Genomic DNA, 18,576 nt, shown 5'->3' on the forward strand with positions numbered 1-18,576 from the left:
TGAACTCAATGGCACGGAGCACTTTTTATCAGCTTAGGCTGGTATACCAACTACACCCTTATCTGGACAGAGATAGCCTAGCTACAGTTATCCATGCTCTGATAACTTCTTGTCTGGATTACTGCAATGTGTTATATGTGGGGCTGCCTTTGAAAACGGTCCGGAAACTTCAGCTGGTTCAAAATAGGGCAGCAAGATTGTTAACAGGGACTGGCCTGCGAGCTCATATTACGCCAGTACTTTTCCAGCTGCACTGGCTGCCAGTCCATTTCCGGGCCCGATTCAAAGTGCTGGTGTTAACATTCAAAGCCCTTAACGGCTTGGGGCCAGGTTACTTGAAGGATCGCCTCCTCCCATATGTGCCTGCCCGGACCTTAAGATCATCCTCAGCGGCCCTTCTCCGTGAGCCCCTGCCAAAGGAAGTAAGGCGGGTGGCTACTAGGAGGAGGGCTTTTTCTGTGAGGTCCCTAGTGAGGTTCGCCTGGCGCCTACATTGTACTCCTTTTGGCGCCAGGTGAAGTCCTTTTTATTTTCCCAGGCATTTTAGCTTTCTAAATTTTTATCTTTGCTGTTTTAAATCTGTATTTTAAACTCCTGTACTGCTGCTAGGTTTTATTGCGGTTATATTGTTATATTGTGGTTTTAATGTTCTATATATTTTAAATTGTTTTATTGTGTGTTGTTTGGTTTTAGTTTTTGTGAACCGCCCAGAGAGCTTCGGCTATTGGGCGGTATAGAAATAAATAAATAAATAAATAAATAAATTCTGCTGTGGCACCCCGGCTGTGGAATGAGCTCCCTAGTGAGGTTCGCCTGGCGCCTACATTGTACTCCTTTCGGCGCCAGGTGAAGACCTTTTTATTTTCCCAGGCATTTTAGCATTTTAGCTTTCTAAATTTTTATCTTTGCTGTTTTAAATCTGTATTTTAAACTCTTGCACTGCTGCTAGGTTTTATTGTGGTTGTATTGTTATATTGTGGTTTTAATGTTCTATATATTTTAAATTGTTTTATTGTGTGTTGTTTGGTTTTAATTTTTGTGAACTGCCCAGAGAGCTTTGGCGATTGGGCGGTATAGAAATAAATAAATAAATAAATAAATAAATAAATTGCTGCCTGGCACTCTCCCTATGTTCCTATTACTTTCCACTATTATTTGCCCAGTCCCAAATAATGTGGAAAGGAAAGTCAGGCCGTCTGAGATTATGTTGGTTCTGACTACTATTCAAAGTCCTAGAAAATGTTGATTCTTCCTGCAGATCTCCATTCGCACCATTATTTGGGGGAGCAGAATAAGAATGTCAGAATGTAAAATGAGCCCTGCTGGATCAGACCAAGTGTCCCTCTACTCCAGCATTCTGTTCATACTGTGGCCAACCAGCTGCCCGTGGGAAACCCCCAAGCAGGACATGAGTGCATCAGCACCGTACCGCCCATGTTCCCCAGCAACTGGTCACATAGGTATACCGCCTCTGATACTGGAGGTAGCATATAGCCTTCAGGACTAGTCGCCACTGAAAGACTTCACCTCCAGAAATTTGTCTAACCCCCTTTTAAAGCCATCCAAATTGGTGGCTATCACTACATCTTGTGGTAGTGAATTTCATAGTTTGACTACGCGCTATGGGAAGAAGTACTTCCTTTTATCTGTGCTGAACTTCCCACCAATCAGCTTCATGAGATTACGCCACTGGGTTCTAGTATTATGAGAGAGAGAGAAAAAGGCCTCCCTGTCCACTTTGCCTGCAGCATGCATAATTTTGTACACCTCTGTCATGTCTCCACAGGATGGAGACAAGATGAACAGAGGAGTGATCCTTTGTAGTTGTTGTTCAGTCATTCAGTCGTGTCCGACTCTTCGTGACCCCATGGACCATAGCACGCCAGGCCTTCCTGTCCTCCGCTCTCTCCCGGAGCGTGCTCAAGTTCATATTCATTGCATCCGTGATGCTATCTAGCCATCTCATCCTCTGCCGTCCCCTTCTCCTTTTGCCTTCAGTCTTTCCCAGCATCAGGGTCTTTTCCAGGGAGTTTTCTCTTCGCATTAGGTGGCCAAAATATTGGAACTTCAGCTTCATTATCTGTCCTTCCAATGAGCACTCAGGGTTGATTTCCTTTAGGATGGACTGATTTGACCTCCTTGCAGTCCAGGGGACTCGTAAGAGTCTTCTCCAGCACCACAGTTCGAAAGCATCAATTCTTCGGCGCTCAGCCTTCCTTATAGTCCAGCTCTCACAGCCATACATTACTACTGGGAAAACCATAGCTTTGATTAGACGGACCTTTGTCGGCAAGGTGATGTCTCTGCTTCTTACTATGCTGTCTAGGTTGGCCATAGCTTTCCTCCCAAGGAGCAAGTGTCTTTTAATTTCATGGCTACAGTCACCGTCTGCGGTGATCTTGGAGCCCAAGAAAGTAAAATCTGTCACTGCTTCCATTTCTTCCCCTTCTATATGCCAGGAAGTGATGGGGCCGGATGCCATGATCTTCGTTTTTTTAATGTTGAGTTTCAAACCAGCTTTTGCACTCTCCTCTTTCACCCTCAACAAGAGGCTCTTGAGATCCTCTTCGCTTTCTGCCATTAGGGTGGTATCGTCTGCATATCGGAGGTTGTTGATAATTCTCCCAGCAATCTTAATTCCGACCTCTGATTCATCCAACCCGGCATTTCTCATGATGTACTCTGCATATAAGTTAAATAAGCAGGGTGACAATATGCAGCCTTGTCGTACTCCTTTCCCAATTTTGAACCAATCGGTTGTTCCATGTCTGGTTCTTACTGTTGCTTCTTGACCCTCGTACAGGTTTCTCAGGAGACAGGTAAGGTGGTCTGGTGCTCCCATCACTTTAAGAATTTGCCACAGTTTTTTGTGATCCACACAATCAAAGGCTTTAGCGTAGTCAATGAAGCAGAAATAGACGTTTTTCTGGAATTCTCTTGCTTTCTCCATGATCCAGCGAATGTTGGCGATTTGATCTCTAGTTCCTCTGCCTCTTCGAAACCCAGCTTGTACTTCCGGTAGTTCTCGGTTCGCATACTGCTGAAGCCTAGCTTGTAGGATTTTGAGCATCACCTTGCTGGCATGTGAAATGAGCGCAATGGTGCGGTAGTTTGAACACTCTTTGGCGTTGCCCTTCTTTGGAATTGGAATGTAAACTGACCTTTTCCAGTCTTGTGGCCACTGTTGAGTGTTCCAAATTTGTTGGCATATTGAGTGCAGCACTTTAACAGCATCATCTTTTAGGATTTTAAATAACTCGGCTGAGATACTGTCATCTCCGCTAGCTTTGTTGTTAGTAATGCTTCCTAAGGCCCACTTGACTTCACTCTCGAGGATGTCCGGCTCAAGTTCAGTGACCGCACTATCATGGCTATCAGGGACATTCAGATCTTTCTTGTATAGTTCTTCTGTGTATTCTTTCCACCTCTTCTTAATCTCATCTGCTTCTGTGAGGTCCCTGCCTTCTTTGTCCTTTATCATGCCCATCTTTGCACAAAACGTTTCCTTGAGATCTCCAATTTTCTTGAAGAGATCTCTAGTCTTTCCCATTCTGTTGTTTTCCTCGATTTCTTTGCATTGTTCATTTAAGAAGGCCTTCTTGTCTCTCCTTGCTATTCTCTGGAACTCTGCATTCAGTTGGGTATATCTTCCCCTTTCTCCCTTGCTTTTCGCTTCCCTTCTTTCCTGAGCTACTTGTAAAGCCTCATCAGACAGCCACTTGGCTTTCTTGCATTTCTTTTTCTTGATCCTTACCAGCTGCTTAAAGTCTCTGGCATGTTCTTCATTCTGGTTGGTGAAATCCACTTCCTTAGCCTCTCGCCCAAACTATTCTTGGTAGGAAATGAGAACCCTGGCATTGGGCAGGAACTTCTATTTCTCACTCTCTTTAGAGAATAGCAAGTTTTGCTTTCGTATGGTGATAGCTTGGGGTAGAGTGGCCACTTACACATCACCCAAAAAAGGGGAAATGCATCACCAAAAAGTAGGACAAAAGGTGATACCAATTTGCATAAAATTTGTATACACTGATTTATAAGTATAGATGCAAATTTAGAAATAATGACTATAATTCAAATAGAAACAGAATAAATCTCACCAAAGTGGGGAAGACCTGTGTGCCTACTCAATCTGCTGGGCAGGTACCACTGATGGGCAACTTCAGGGCCCCTGCTGCTCTCCATTCTTTGGGTTCTTTATCTTTAAACTGGAGTTGGGCAAGGCAGCCCTTCAATTACAGGGCTGCCCTCTTTGATGTAGGACACATGGCCAGCCTATTTGTGGAGTGAAAGATGCATAACCTAACGCTGGATCAGGTTTCATCATATAAAACAATAGAAAATCTACAGTGGATTGTCATGGGATGAATGGGTAGGGATTACAAGATGTGGAACATGAATCTTCAGTGATTGAGAGAGCAAACCTATGGTCCCTGGGCAAGCATTCTAGGGACCATAAGATGGCTCAGATTACCCACTTCTGTGGTCAGAGACAGGACTCTGACTGACAAAGAATCGGAGATCTGCCCCCTCACCCCACCCAAGCCCCCTCGCATCTGGTGCAGAGAGAACCGCACCAGCTGCCTCCCCGAGGTTGGAAAATTGACAGGGAGAGGGGTGAAAGGGGGGCATTCTGGTGGGCTATTGACTTTACATTTTATCTTTGCTTTCCCAGCCTCCGCTCTTTGCTTTCCCAGCCTTTACTCTTTGACTTTTTCACTAGATGGGCTTTTCAGTTTGGCCTAATGAGAACTAGTAACTAAAGTTTTAAAGTAAAGCTGCAAAATTAGGCTAGTTTGTTGCAATGTCTGGGAATATCGGAGGGGAAGGGATGTGCTTTGAATTGTGAGGCATTCCCAGATTTCTAGGTGGTGTTGAACCCTATACCATGGGACCAACTTTTCAAAAGGACTCAAAGCCTGCAACTAATCCAGGTGCGATAGTTTACTATGCTTGATGAGATTGAGTTGCTACCAATGCAGCTCTTGGAGTTGTGGAAATTCCCAAGTGCATCTCTTACTCATTGATCCTTTGTGCCAGAAATATATGCCAACATACCAAGGTTGCAACAGAACCAAAAATGATGGCTTTATACGGCACATGCCTAATCATTACTAACAAGTGGGGACCCGCTATAATCTTTACACATTGCTTAGTTGGGTGGGGGGGGGGAGGGAGGTGTATGTGCGTGGGGTAATTCCCACCTACATCTCTTTTTAAACAATAAATTTAAAAAACACACATTTATGCATGAATTAAACTGGCATAGACTGTTCTACAGGATAATAGGCTTGGCTGAACTACAAAAAACATGTATCAAACTGCATATGTCAAAGTTCATTATGTATTTGACACAACTTTTTTTTTCTTCAATCTTTTCTGGACTAGGCTTTCATTGTGAATTCAACCATTCCTAATCCACATTTTTGTATGGGTGCTTTAGGGTGCAATCCTATGCATGTTTAGACAGAGAAAAGGCCTATGACTCCCAGCATGCCCTAGCCAGCAGTGCTGGCTGGGGTATGCTGGGAGTTGTAGGCCTTTTCTCTGTCTAAATATGCATAGGATTGTGCCCTTAGATATTGTTGTCATCATCCAGTTTCACTTCTGTTTTTTTAAATATATATATTTTTTTAATTTTATATGAATGAAATAAACAGTACCAAAATTACCAACAACCTCATCAATGCTTCAATTTCCCAACAATGCAATATTCTGATGAGGACACCACAATAACAAAAAGAGAAATCCAGTATTTTTTGGCATCACGAAATGAAGAACAAGTTCACATCAGTGTAGATGCATTGTTCTGCTATATCACAGTGCAACCTAGAGGTTATGTGGCAGCAAGTACAGAAAGGCAGGAGAGAAAAATAACTTCATGCAGAGCTGCAATCTTAATTCTGCAACAAAACCAAAAGTAGAAACAGTGGGTTAAATAGCCTCATCTAGAAAAGCTCAAAGAATTGTAATTAGCAAATTTCTTTGTTTCTTTAGAGAACTAGTTATATTATGTGCGTTCTTTTTGTTGCGTTTATTTTGTTACCTTTATTTCAAAATAAAATTTCATGGGGAAAAATGATCCAAACTCACTGTTCCATTTTGATGGTCTCTCTCTCTCTCTCTCTGTGTGCGTGCGCGTGTGTGCGTGCATGCGTTTAACATGCAAAGGCATACTGTTCGCTTCATCACTGGTATGGTATGAAGACTCATGATCCAACCACCTTGTTGAAGCTAAGCAGGTTGGGGTCTGGTCAGCGCCTGGCTGGGAGACTATTTGAGAACAATGTGCACACTGCCTTGAGTCTATAATGGAAGCTATAAGTAAATGAAACACTCAGGCTGCTTACACACTAGGAATATAGTGTCATCATGCCTTATTCACTTACACTGCCTAGTCACAGCATCATCATCCATTTATGATCCTCCCATGTTTTCCCAGTGCTTCTTCTGTTCTTTTTTCTTACCACAGACATACCAACTTTTGCAAAAGGATGGAAGAGTAGTGAAATTTCCACAGGTGTAGATGCCTTAGGTGCTTCCATGTGGTTTTAACATGGGAAGTAACACATCAGTAACCTTTCACAGCTCAGTACACATTCAGTATAACTTTTGTGGTGGGTGCCATTTTTATTACCCTGTTGTTATTATTATTTTTAAATCAATATTTTAATTAGTGCTAAAATAATTTTCTGGTTATATCATTTAAAACATTAGCAAAATCCTGCTTAAATGGAAGAGGGCTACAGCACTATAGCACGTGTTTTTAAAAAATAAATAAATAAAAACTTTCTGGTTACCTCCATTTTGGTGATGAGGTGTTTTTTCCCCTCAGGAGTGAAAGCTGCCCATGGGGGGGGGGAATAAAGAAATCCAGGATTTTAGCACAGCTGTGATTGGGCAGCAGCAGGCCTTCCCCCATACACAGCAAAACATAACAGCAAAGACAGGAGTTCCTGAAAATCCATCTCCAGACAATGTGTTGTGTTACCTTAGTATTACTAATTTCTATAGATTCAGTTGCCCTCAACATTAATTAAGTCCTAAAAGCTGACAGGCAGGTCCTTTTGGGTGTGTTTTTTTTCCATACTCTTTTTCTTTTAATTTATGAACTTATGTACTTCTGCATACCTAGGGAATTCCCAACTTATTTTTGGGTGGCCCCATTTCCCTTCCCAAATGATAGGCACTGCACCACCCATGTTTGCTGATGGAAGGAATGATAATAATAATAAGATGAGAAGATTTAGTGGAGTTGAGTTGCTTACAGAACCAGCAGTGATAACAGTTTCCATTCCCTCCTGTTTTGATTACTTTTGCATGGAAGCCATGTCTAGCTCCTTAGAATTTAAACAAGCAACAGGTGCTGATGCAACCATGGCAGGATGGGAGTCACTGCAATACTGCCTTGCCTTGTGCAGAAAGAGATCAGGAGCTGATGCTCAGGATTTATGCAACTTTATCAGCTGATATGGAATGATGCTGTTGATGAAGGCTGCCTATGGTGGTAAATAGCATAAACAAATAGGTCTGCAACACAGCAAATGTTGATGCGTGGAATGCTCCTTTTCAGTGTTTCAGCCAGTTGTGACAACTTCTTTTAGGATACTCCATTCCATACAGTAGAGGTTCTTGTCAGTGGGGTGGTAAATCTGCTCTGGGTTTCAGTTAGCACTAGTCAGAACTCTAAAGCAGCTCTCTGCACCTTGAACAGGTCCTTTAGAGTTCTGACTGAAACCCTGAGCGGATTTACCACCCCAGTGACATTGGAGCCACCAGCCTTCACTGCTTCCATCCCCCCCGGTTTTCTCCAGCTCCCTCCCCCCCCCCCCGCACACACACGCACGCACACACACATACACACACTGTCCACATTCTATGGCCACTGAGCATGTTCAGTCCTCATTTTGCTGTTTGGGGTGGGTTTTCTTCGCCTCTTCAGGATTTTTTCTTCTTCTGCCAACCATGCTAATACCCCCTTCTTATTTCTCAGTAGCTCCGTTTTGGTTTTACAGCCATCATAACCAATGGTGCATCTAACACTGGTGGTTCAGGCCAAAGTCCAGGGCCACCCAGAGAGTGGTGTTACAAAGTATGCTTTAATTTACATGGGTGCATATATTATTTACATGTAAACAAACGCGTACATGAGGGATTCTTTGAAGTTGAATTCTGGACACTTAGGAAAACCTGATTCCCCCCCCCCCCAAGCTGAGAGAGCCAGAGATCACAACAAGTTCTTTGAAAGCAATTTCTTGTTTTATTAAAGAAGAATTTAAAATGAATTAAAATCACACATCAAGGGAACTAGAATCATAGATTAACACTGAGCAGGTTAAAGATAAAATGTAAAATCAATAGTGAAGCTAGGTGTACTGGGATGCATAGAAAATTATGTGTATGTGTTCAAAAGAGAACAGTTTTAATTTCTAGTATGGGCTGAGCATGTGTGTGTGCTTGAAAGAGGTTTGATAGAAGTGCAGCACCTCAAAGAGCAGTTTTAACTCCTAGCAAGGTGTGTGTGTGTGTTGCTGATAATGCAGGAAGGAGGAGAAAGTGGTGGTGGGGAAGAAAGAAGTTTCAGCTTGGGATAATTTGAATGGGGGAGAAACAGACTGTTTGGGGGGCTTGTGAGAGAGTTTTGGAGTTTGGAATGGGATGGAATATTTGGAAAAAGGGAGGAAAAGAGAATAATTGGAGTATGGACTACTAAGAAGGAAAGCAGAAGATAATGCAAAGATTTATCTCTATATCTGCTGGCGTGTGTAGTGCTGGGAAGCTCTGTTGAGTTCCTAATATGCTGTGAGCTCCGTTTGGAGGTCATTTGGGGCACCCTGGAGGAGGTCATCCTGGAGGAGGTCATCCTGCAGCCACCCTGGAGCTTTTCACAGAAAAAATGGATTTCCTGAGACTACTTTAAGCCCGATTCTTTTCCTTAAGTCGGGTTCTCCATGGTATAGTTGTTGTGTGCCCCAGCCCCTGCATTTAACTCAGGTATGCTAACCCTGCCCAGGGGTGTGCCTTTCACCGTGAGCCCACTCAAGGAGTGTTTCCTGTCCCTGTGTTTCCCATCCCTGTGTTTCCCAGCACAAACCAATTAGTGTCTACTCAGAAGCAATTTCCATTGTGGTCAATGAGGCTTGTCCCCTGAATGCAAATTTAAGAATTTACAGAGATCCTCCGCAATTGAAATAGCACATCTTAAAGCACTAATTCCCTAAAGGCTGTATAGCGAAGCTGCAATTCTCCATTGTTTGGTTTATTGCCATTCAGAAGTAACTAATTTGCACCTGCACAGCATCAGGTTAGAAAGGGGGCTGGTTTCCTGTCCCTGTGTTTCTTGTCCCTGTCTTTCCAAGCACAAACATATGTGTGTCTGCTCAGAAGTAACTCCCATTGTGGTCAGTTAGGCTTGTTCCCAAAAGGTGCACTCCCGAAGTTACTGTCAGGGTGGAAACTGAGCCCATAGAGCCCCAGAGCAGTTCTGATTCTGAGGAAGAGCAACAACCCATGGGAGAGGAGCTCACTCATCTCTCACAGGCGCAGTGGCAGGGAGAGATTCCTCCTGCCTGCATTCCTGAGAGAGAGAGTGACCCTGGCAGTGAGAGAGCAGGGGATGGGGCCTTGCTGGACACTTGGCGCAGATGCAGGGAGCAGTGCCAGATGGAGGGCACTGAGAGGAGGCGCTCTGCCCGCTTGGCGCTAAAACAGTGGTCGCGTCCCGAGGACCCAAGGGTAAGAGGGAGGACCTCTCCATAGCCCATAAGTTCAGAGTCTTCCTGCTGTTCTCCTTCAAATGGGGACCAACTGCCTTACCTGGAGCTTAGGCTACTCTGCTAATTACCCCAGTGCAGTTCCTTGCTTAGTCGCTGGTGATTAGCATCTGAAAGAGTCATTAAGTTGTAAAAGGAATAAAGCCTTGGGAAGAATCCTTTTTGTCTGTGTCTCGAGTTGGCTATTGAAGGGGACTGTAAGAGGCAGCAAGGGCGCTCCTGACAGTTACTGAGATTCCCATGCACTGAAATAATGTGTTAAATTAATACGAAGCTTCAAAAATTGGATTGTTTGCAGCTTCAGGGAAGGGAGAACACTGTGTTCCTTTAATGACTGTTGCTCTAAGGAAGTAATTAATGAGTGTGTGTGGGGGGAGAGAGAGAGATTTTTGTTGAGACACAAGAGGAAACCTCTCAGGATTTTACTGAAGGAGAAAGGGGGCGAGAGCCTGGAGGGGGGGATTGGTTGAGCAGCCCCTGTCAGTCAGATGATGTCCATCCAGTCCACACCCCACCCGGAAGTATGTTCTGTGAAACGACTTATACTGGTACGGTGCACTAGTTCGTGGAGCCCTGCATGGACCAAAGCTGATTCCCAGGAAAATCTGGGTAAGCCACCATTCCCTTCTCCTTCCATGGTCATGGAGACACCCCTCTGGAAAAGAATGGGAGCCAGAGAGGAAGAAAAGGGAGCTCTTCTGAGCAGAAAGAATGGAAGGAATCTTCTTTCCTTCTCTCCCTCTCTGTATAATCTATGAATCTGGGTTGCTCTTTTTATCCATCTTCTCAGGATTTGTTAATCAAATTAAAACAAAGCAAGTTCTTCTCATTGCTCATGGATGCTGGAAAATTGATATTTATGTGTCAGACGTTAAGGAAAGAATGACGACAATGGAGTCCTTTTTCCTTCCTGATGTGAAGAAAGGGTGGGGGTTGATGGGTGCATATCTCCAGGTGAGCAAGATAGCCAGGGGGATTTTGGTGATTGTCTTAAACAAGGGTGATAAAGGAGTCAGGTAGGCATGCCTGCTTACACAGTAGTGGGTTTTCAGAGGCTTACAGAAAAGATGTTGATTTCTTTATTTTTCTTTCTATATGGCTTAAATGAGAAGGTTAGAAATCAGCATAAAATATTTCATGGTGGGGCTCCTGAGGCAAGATCTGAAATTTGCAAGTGTTAACCCCAAGGAATAAGGCAATCATGGCTGACCTGAAAATTAAGAACATGGAGTTTTCCTTTTTTACAGTGGCCACACACTGGGTTGTCATCTTCATTGAGCTGTCCCCCAGATCTCTTTCTTGGCCAGTCACTGCTAGCTCATATCCCATCAGGTTATATTTGTCGATGGGATTTTTTGCCCCAGTGTGCATCACTTTACATTTGCTTACACTGAGCCACATTTGCCATTTAGATGCCCATTCTCCCAGTTTGGAGAGATCCTTTTGGAGCTCTTCACAGTCCCTTTTTGTTTTAACCACCCTAAATAATTTGGTGTCCTCAGCAAACTTGGCCACTGCACCGCTCACTCCTAATTCCAGATCATTTATGAACAGGTTGAAAAGTATTCGTCCTAATACAAGAAGTCTGTAGCTCCACTTGGGATATGCAAGGCCTCAATATCCTATGGAACTTGCTTTCTTGCTCTTCTCCAAGAACAAAAAAACCCCTAGTCCCCTTCCAGATACGAGCCCTATCTTCCTCAAACAGCAGAATTTAGGGATACTTCATAGCAGCAACAGGTGACAAGGGCAATAGAACAACAGAAGCAAGCTCTATTTTATTCCTGTACTCATGATGGTGCTATGATAGAAGTGAGCTTAAAATATACAACTGCAGAAGCTCAGATTTTTTCTTTTATGAGGGTTGGCAAACATTCAGGCCAACATAAAAGTTCAGGGAGAGGGTGCCAAAAAAGTAGGGGGCGGCAATTCATCTGGTTTGCAGGCCTTTTAAAGACAAAATTGTAAACTTTTGTTCTTTTTAAAAAATAGGGGGGCAGAGAAAATTTATGGGGGGGCAGGCCCTACCTAGCCTGCCCCTGGCTATAAGCCCACAAACTTTCTAACATAAAGGAATGTAGAATCAGTTTTGCCTTTTCTCAGCAGCCACACACTGGGTTGATGTTTTCATCAATTTATTCACCACAACCCCAACCTCCATTTCCTCCGTGAGTCACCATGAGTGCAGCCCCCATCAGTGTATATGTGGAATTAGGGTTGTTATTATTTTGCCCCAATATGCATCCCTTTACACTTGTTTACACTGAACTGCATCTGCCATTTTAATACCCATTACCTCAGTTTGTAGAGATTCTTTTGAAGCTCTTTGCTGTCCCTTTTTGATTTAATCCATCCTCCAAGATGGTGCCTTCCAGATTATTGAGTTTCAACTCCTAACAGCCCCAGCCAGCATGGCTAGTAGTCAGGAATTCTGGGAACTGTAGTCTAAAACATCTGGAGGGCATCTGGTTTCAGAAGGCTGTTGTAATCATAAGAACATAAGAGCCCTGCTGGATCAGACAAAGGGTCCATCTAGTCCAGCATTCTGTTCCCACAGTGGCCAACCAGCTGCCCACAGGAAGCCCACAAGCAGGACATGAGTGCAACAGCACCCTCCCACCCATGTTCCCCAGCAAATTTGAAGCTTCGAAGATCATCCCTCAATTAGAAAAAAAAAAATTGTGGAGAAGCCCCGATTCTGCGAGGATAACACCTGAATTAAAAAACAACAACAACATCCAGAGCGGGGGATAGGAGGGGGTAAAACTTAATCTCATTTGAAGGGATAGAACAACCCCCTGCTCAGTGCAGGAAGCCTGATTCCCAGGCGGTCTCCCATCCAAGCACTGACTGGGACCGACCTTGCTTAGCTTCCAAGATCAGACAAGCACCAAGCACTGACCGGGACCGACCCTGCTTAGCTTCCAAGATCAGACAAGCACGCACACATCCAGCCCTTTGCTTGTTGCTGAGGAAATGGGGGCTGCTGAGGAAGCTATGTGATCGGTAGCCGGAAGAAGACATGGGGCCATTGAGAGCTGTGATTGGACAGGAGGGAAATACAAACACCGCCGCATATGGACAGGCGGGGGAGAGGACTACGACCAGATACGGTAGTGAAGGTGGAAAATCGGAGCACATTAAGGGAAAATACTGGGATATTAGGGTATTGAAAACGGGAGCACAGAAGTGGGAAATTCTGGTTCTAATTCGAGGCGGCTACTGCGTAGTGTGAAAGGCAGGCGGTGAAACCTCATTGGAACCCAAAAAAGGCGGTAAATGTAGATCCAGCCCAATAGTTATCATTTCAGCATGATAACGGTAAAACTGCTATATGTAGATTCAGCCCTAGGAGACCTCAGGACAGCCACTTTCTCGCGGCCTAATCTGTCTCACAGGATTTTTGTGAAGAGGAAAGGGGAAGCAGGGTGGACCACTGATCTACAAATGTTGGCTCAGTTTACTAGGCAGTCATTCTGCCTAGTCACCGCAGATCCTCTCCCTCGCTTCTTCTGACAAGCACAGAGGTTGTTGGGGTTTTTTTATAAGAGATGGGGTTTTATTTGTTTTATTATAATGATGTTGTTAGCCAGTCCACAGGGCATGAGTTAGGACACAGGTGGGCAACACAGAGCCCACAGCCTGCACACGCCACCGTCCTTTGTTGTGTCCCTGTCACCCAAAAAGTGCCACCACCGTACCACTAAATTTCGTCAACATGGCAATTTTCCCTGCAAAACAATCAAAAAAGCAATTTTACATTAAAACAAAGCATGTACACAGGGAGAGCATGCCTTGTTTTAATGCAAAATCATGCTCCCTGAGGGCTTCTGGGAGCATGATTTTGCATTTAAATAAGGGTCGAAATACAGTTTTTTCCCCACCCATGCCCACTGATTATTTCAGTGGTTGGGGTTTAGGCAGGTGAGGTCAAAATTGGTCTCAGGACCCAGGGAAATTGCCCACCTCTGAGTTAGGAGATAAATACGGAACAAACACAATGACCTCTCGGCCTCATTTCTGATTGACAGGGATCTCTGTTCTTTAAAGAGGGTATGAGCCTCAGATCCAAGTTTTCCCCCAAAACTAGGTGGTGGCTAAAAGCAGTATCCTGCCTGAATACAAAACGCTGCTGCTTTTCTTCTTTTCCACCTGCCCTCCATAACCTCTTCTTCAGGTTACACTCACACCACAGCAGGTGAGAAGAAGCTTTCAGCAATGTAGTTTCTCCCTCTGTGTGTGTGTGTGTGGGGGGGGACTCAAGCAGTGCTGCGGTGCTAGAACACAGATGTTAAAAGATCATGGGCTGTCCTTCTTTCACCAGTATATACTGGATGTGGGAGGGTGTGGTTTAGCAGCCAGGAGGTATCCTTCTAGGAGGCCAGATATGTGTCTCTCTTTCAGCTGTAAAGGATTAAAGGAAACTACCCATACACTACGCTCATCGTCTAAGGTCGTTCTCCAGGTGCCTCCTCTGAGGGAGGCTCAGAAGGCAGCAACAAGGGACAGAGCCTTCTCGGTGGTGTCCCCTCAATTTTGGAATGAACTCCCCAGTGAGCCATGCCTGGCGCTGACATTGTTATCTTTTCAGCACCAGGTTAAGACCTTCCTGTACTCCCAGACACTTGGTAGCATATGATATGTTTTAATCAGGTCATGGGATATTGTTTTGATATGTGTATCTGCTCTGTTTATATGTTTGTAGCTAAACTGTTTGTTGTTGTTGTTGTTGTTGTTCAGTCGTTAAGTCGTGTCCGACTCTTCATGACCCCATGGACCATAGCACGCCAGGCCTTCCTGTCCTGCGCTCTCTCCCGGAGTGTGTTAATATAAACTGTTTTTATATAATGCTTAATACTGTATTTTTCAGGTTTTTAATCTTTGTAAACCACTCATAGAGCTTTGCCTATTGGATGGTATAGTAATGCAATAAATGATATGAAAGGAGCATAAGGAGAAACATTTAGGATTTGATGATGTCAAAGTGGGAATTTGATTTTTATCCTTTTAACTGTCGCATGAATAGAAGATGGCCTTCATCAATGCTGAAATCATAGACAGCCACATCATGTGTGGGAAGCCCCAGGGAGTAGTTGTCCCTTGGCAAACATGAGCATACAATAATTCCATTCACTGGCTAGTAGCAGCTTCCAGCTCAATGCTAGTCACACTTCATAACTGCAACTGCTGGAAATAAACACAGAAATGTGAGCCATTTGATAAAGTTTCCTTTTTAACACAAGAGAAGATAGATGGGTCGTGGTCAAACAACCCTGAATAACAAGTGCTAGGAGCTCCAGATCCATCACTGGAAAGATTCCAGATGTTTCTGCCAGATGCTTCTGCCAGACAGGCACTCCTCCTCTGTGAGGAATGAGACTGCTGGATATTTTCTGTGTGCCTTTTCTGTGGTGGCCCCCACTCTGTGGAACTCCCTCCCTAGGGAACTCCGCCATGCCCCCTCTTTAATGAGCTTCCGTCGTGCATTAAAAACGTGGTTGTTCAGGCAGGCATTTGGGGTGGGTTAGGGTATTTTAGAAAATGTTTTTACTGTAGAATTATATTGTTTTAAACTGTTTTATTGTATGTTGCACATCGCCCAGAGTGGCTGGGTGACCAGCCAGATGGGCGATTAATAAACTTAATAATAATAATAATAATATTTCAGGGCTTACTTTTAAAGCCTCAAATGGTTTTGGTCCAGGTTACCTAAAGGACCACTTTCCTCAGTGGCCGCACCTAAATTTAGGGGTGGGTGAACATGTGATGTTCAAGCTCGTTGATGTTCACCAAATTCCTCCTTGAAGCTTGGTTTGACTTATTTGCATTCCCCTCCGTATGCTAAAGCATGAAATTGGGGATTTGGGGAAGAAATGCACACTTGCACAAGTGCACACTTTCAAATTTGAATGCAAGTTAGGGAAATTGCAACAATTGTGTACCTGCTCATGACACACCCCTACCTAAATTGTGGAATTTTCTCCCATTATAGGCTCACTTTTCCTCCTCTCTTCCTGTTTTCTGCTACCTTGCTACTGCCTTTTTTATTCAGATGAGCTTTTATTTTACCTGTTTAGAAATATTAATGCTGATATTGCTGCTTTTAGTCAGGGGTGAGCAACCTCATGCAGCCCTTGGCCTAATTTCAAAATCCCTCTGCGTGCAAACAGTTTAGACTTCTGGCAAGAGTGATCAGTCCTTTCCCAGGCAGCTAATACATGGGAAAGAAGAGGGAGAGAGAGAGAAAAGTGGCAGAAAATGAAAAGGGGTGACCAGCCCACTTTCGGCTCTGTCCCTGACTACCCCTGGATTTGGCCCCAGTCACCACTTACATACGGCCCTCAACAGAAAAAAGGTTGCCCATCTTGGCTTTTAGTAGGTTTTTTTATCTGCTATGATTGTCTCTTTTTTATTGATGTTCTCGTTATGAGCCACATTGAGTGCTAATTTAACAGAAGGAAGGTGGGATATAAATCCTCTGAAATAGCACATTCTCCTATTGAAGTCAATGGTATTTAAGTTTGTTTTGATTTTGACAGGATTCTGCCTCGGGTTTTTATAAGATATGTCATTTTTGTTCAGCTGTTATTTGATTTAGGGCTGATAAGAACGACCAAATTAGGACTTTGAAAACATGGGTTGGGTAGATATGGATGGAATTCGAAATGAAATGAAATGATTGACCCACTTTTCATAGTAGAAATCATGAGGTATGCACATGGCAAAGCAGACTCTACACATGGCCATTTACGCATGCAGGTGAGCATCAAATACACTGGCAGAACAAACCAAAACACTGGGACATGACTCAAAGGTTCTAAGAAAACAGCTCAAGGATCTCTGATTTAATTAACATTAAGATAATCCTTGGGGCTACTGAACCTAGGTTGTTTCATAACTGCTTCCTTTCATTTTGCAATTGCCTTTAGGTTGCATTTGCATATCTTCTTTGACTCATTTACTGATCTTGGGATAAAGACTAAAAGTTGAGGCTTCAAGACATAGAATACTCATTTTCTCATATATTTCTATTTTCTCATTCATTGGCCAGAGAACGAAGGGGCACTAAGAGGCAGCACCACCTGTCTCCCAGAAAGAACATCATGGCAAGAGGGAGACCAACCGAGCCCCACACATTGGCCAGAGAAGGAACAGAGGCAGGGAGCTTGTTTGTTGTTTCACCCTCCCCTGCCAGAAAGAACCCCTATAAGAACTTTGAAACTAAACACTAGTGCCTGAGTTTTGCATCTTTTCCTCCTTCCTCCCAATCCCTTTTTCTTGCTTGTCATGTCTTTTACATTGCAAGCCTTAGGGCAGGGACTGTCTCATTATTTATTTATTTATTTATTTATTGCATTTATACCCCGCCTTTCTCCCTCTCGCAAGGAACTCAAGGCGGCTTACATTATCCTCCTCCTCACCGTTGTATCCTCACAACAACAACCCTGTGAGGTAGGTTGGGCTGAGAGTCTGTGACTGGCCCAAAGTCACCCAGTGAGCTTCCATGGCCAAGTGGGGACTAGAACCCAGATCTCCCGGCTCCCAGTCCGTCACTCTCACCACTACACTACACTGGCTTAAAATTATTAAACTTTGAAAGATGCTCTAGCAGCCTTTTTTGGCTGAAGACAGAGGTAAAAGTACCATAAATAAATAAAATATAAAAGTAAGAATTGCATCCAGGTAAAGGGAGCAATGTATTAATGACTTGCACCACTGCCCATGTGTGCCTTTCTCTGATGTATCTATCCTTGGCTCACATTACAGACAAGAAACCAGAATAAATGTCTACAGGGTTTTTTTTTACTTGTTTTTTATTTTTATAAATAATAAAAGTGAGGTTTCACATCCCCCAAACAATGGGCTGAGGGAAAGAGAAAAGGAAAACAATGCCAAATACAGATGGATGAATATAACTTATAAACAATATGTATTCATATACAGAAAACCATAAAGAGAGACACTGTCAATAGCAGATCATATAGGCCTTACATCAAATTGTCAGAAGTCTCACCCTGATGAATGATTTATGGCCCCTGTGTCACTCAGATGCCCACCACTGAACCATGCAGGTGGCCATAAGCCTTGCCCATCATGGCCATCCAAGGATTGGCTGAGCAGGACATCCCTCCTCCAATCAGAGAAGGCCATTTCTAGCCCTGTGAAGTACTTATGCTTTAGTGAACAAAGAAATAATGGCATATGGATAAGTCCGGAGACCTGATCCTCTCAGGGCCCAGTCAAAACAGATTCTGGAATTACCAAGACAAAACAAGACCACTTGTGTAAAAGAATACATACAGTTTATTGAATACACAGTTGTAATATGGATGCAGAATATAAACGATAAATGCCATGGAAGCTTACACACACCCCATCCATTGGCAGATCACAATCCCTTCAATTGTTGTTGCATTGGTTCCCTGGATGCAACTTGTTGTCTCAAGGCCCTATAGTCTCTGAGCAGGCAGCAGAGGCCCTTCCTCCTCCCAAAGTGAGAACAAAGAGCAAACCATCCTGCTGGATTTTATAGGTGTCTCTCCTCAGATCCAGAAACTGTCAGGAGAAACACAGGCTGGGAAACAAATTACACCCCACAAGAGAAAGGGGGGGGGGTGTCCTTCAGTTTCTCATGGGCGAGTAGAAACAACATCATTATCTCAGAGAATGAGATAATGCAGGTGTGAGATCTCACTCTTGGCCTCCCTAATTATGCTGAGTGCAAGAAGAAAACTATTTCTAGCATGGCCACAGTAAAATGCCCAATATACAGGGCTATACAGGTCTCTGCGCACTATAAACAGCA

The sequence above is a fragment of the Heloderma suspectum genome, chromosome 3 (assembly GCF_057233095.1).
Source record: "Heloderma suspectum isolate Gila_16-S chromosome 3, 16-S_ref, whole genome shotgun sequence".
NCBI classification, from domain to species: Eukaryota; Metazoa; Chordata; class Lepidosauria; order Squamata; family Helodermatidae; genus Heloderma; species Heloderma suspectum.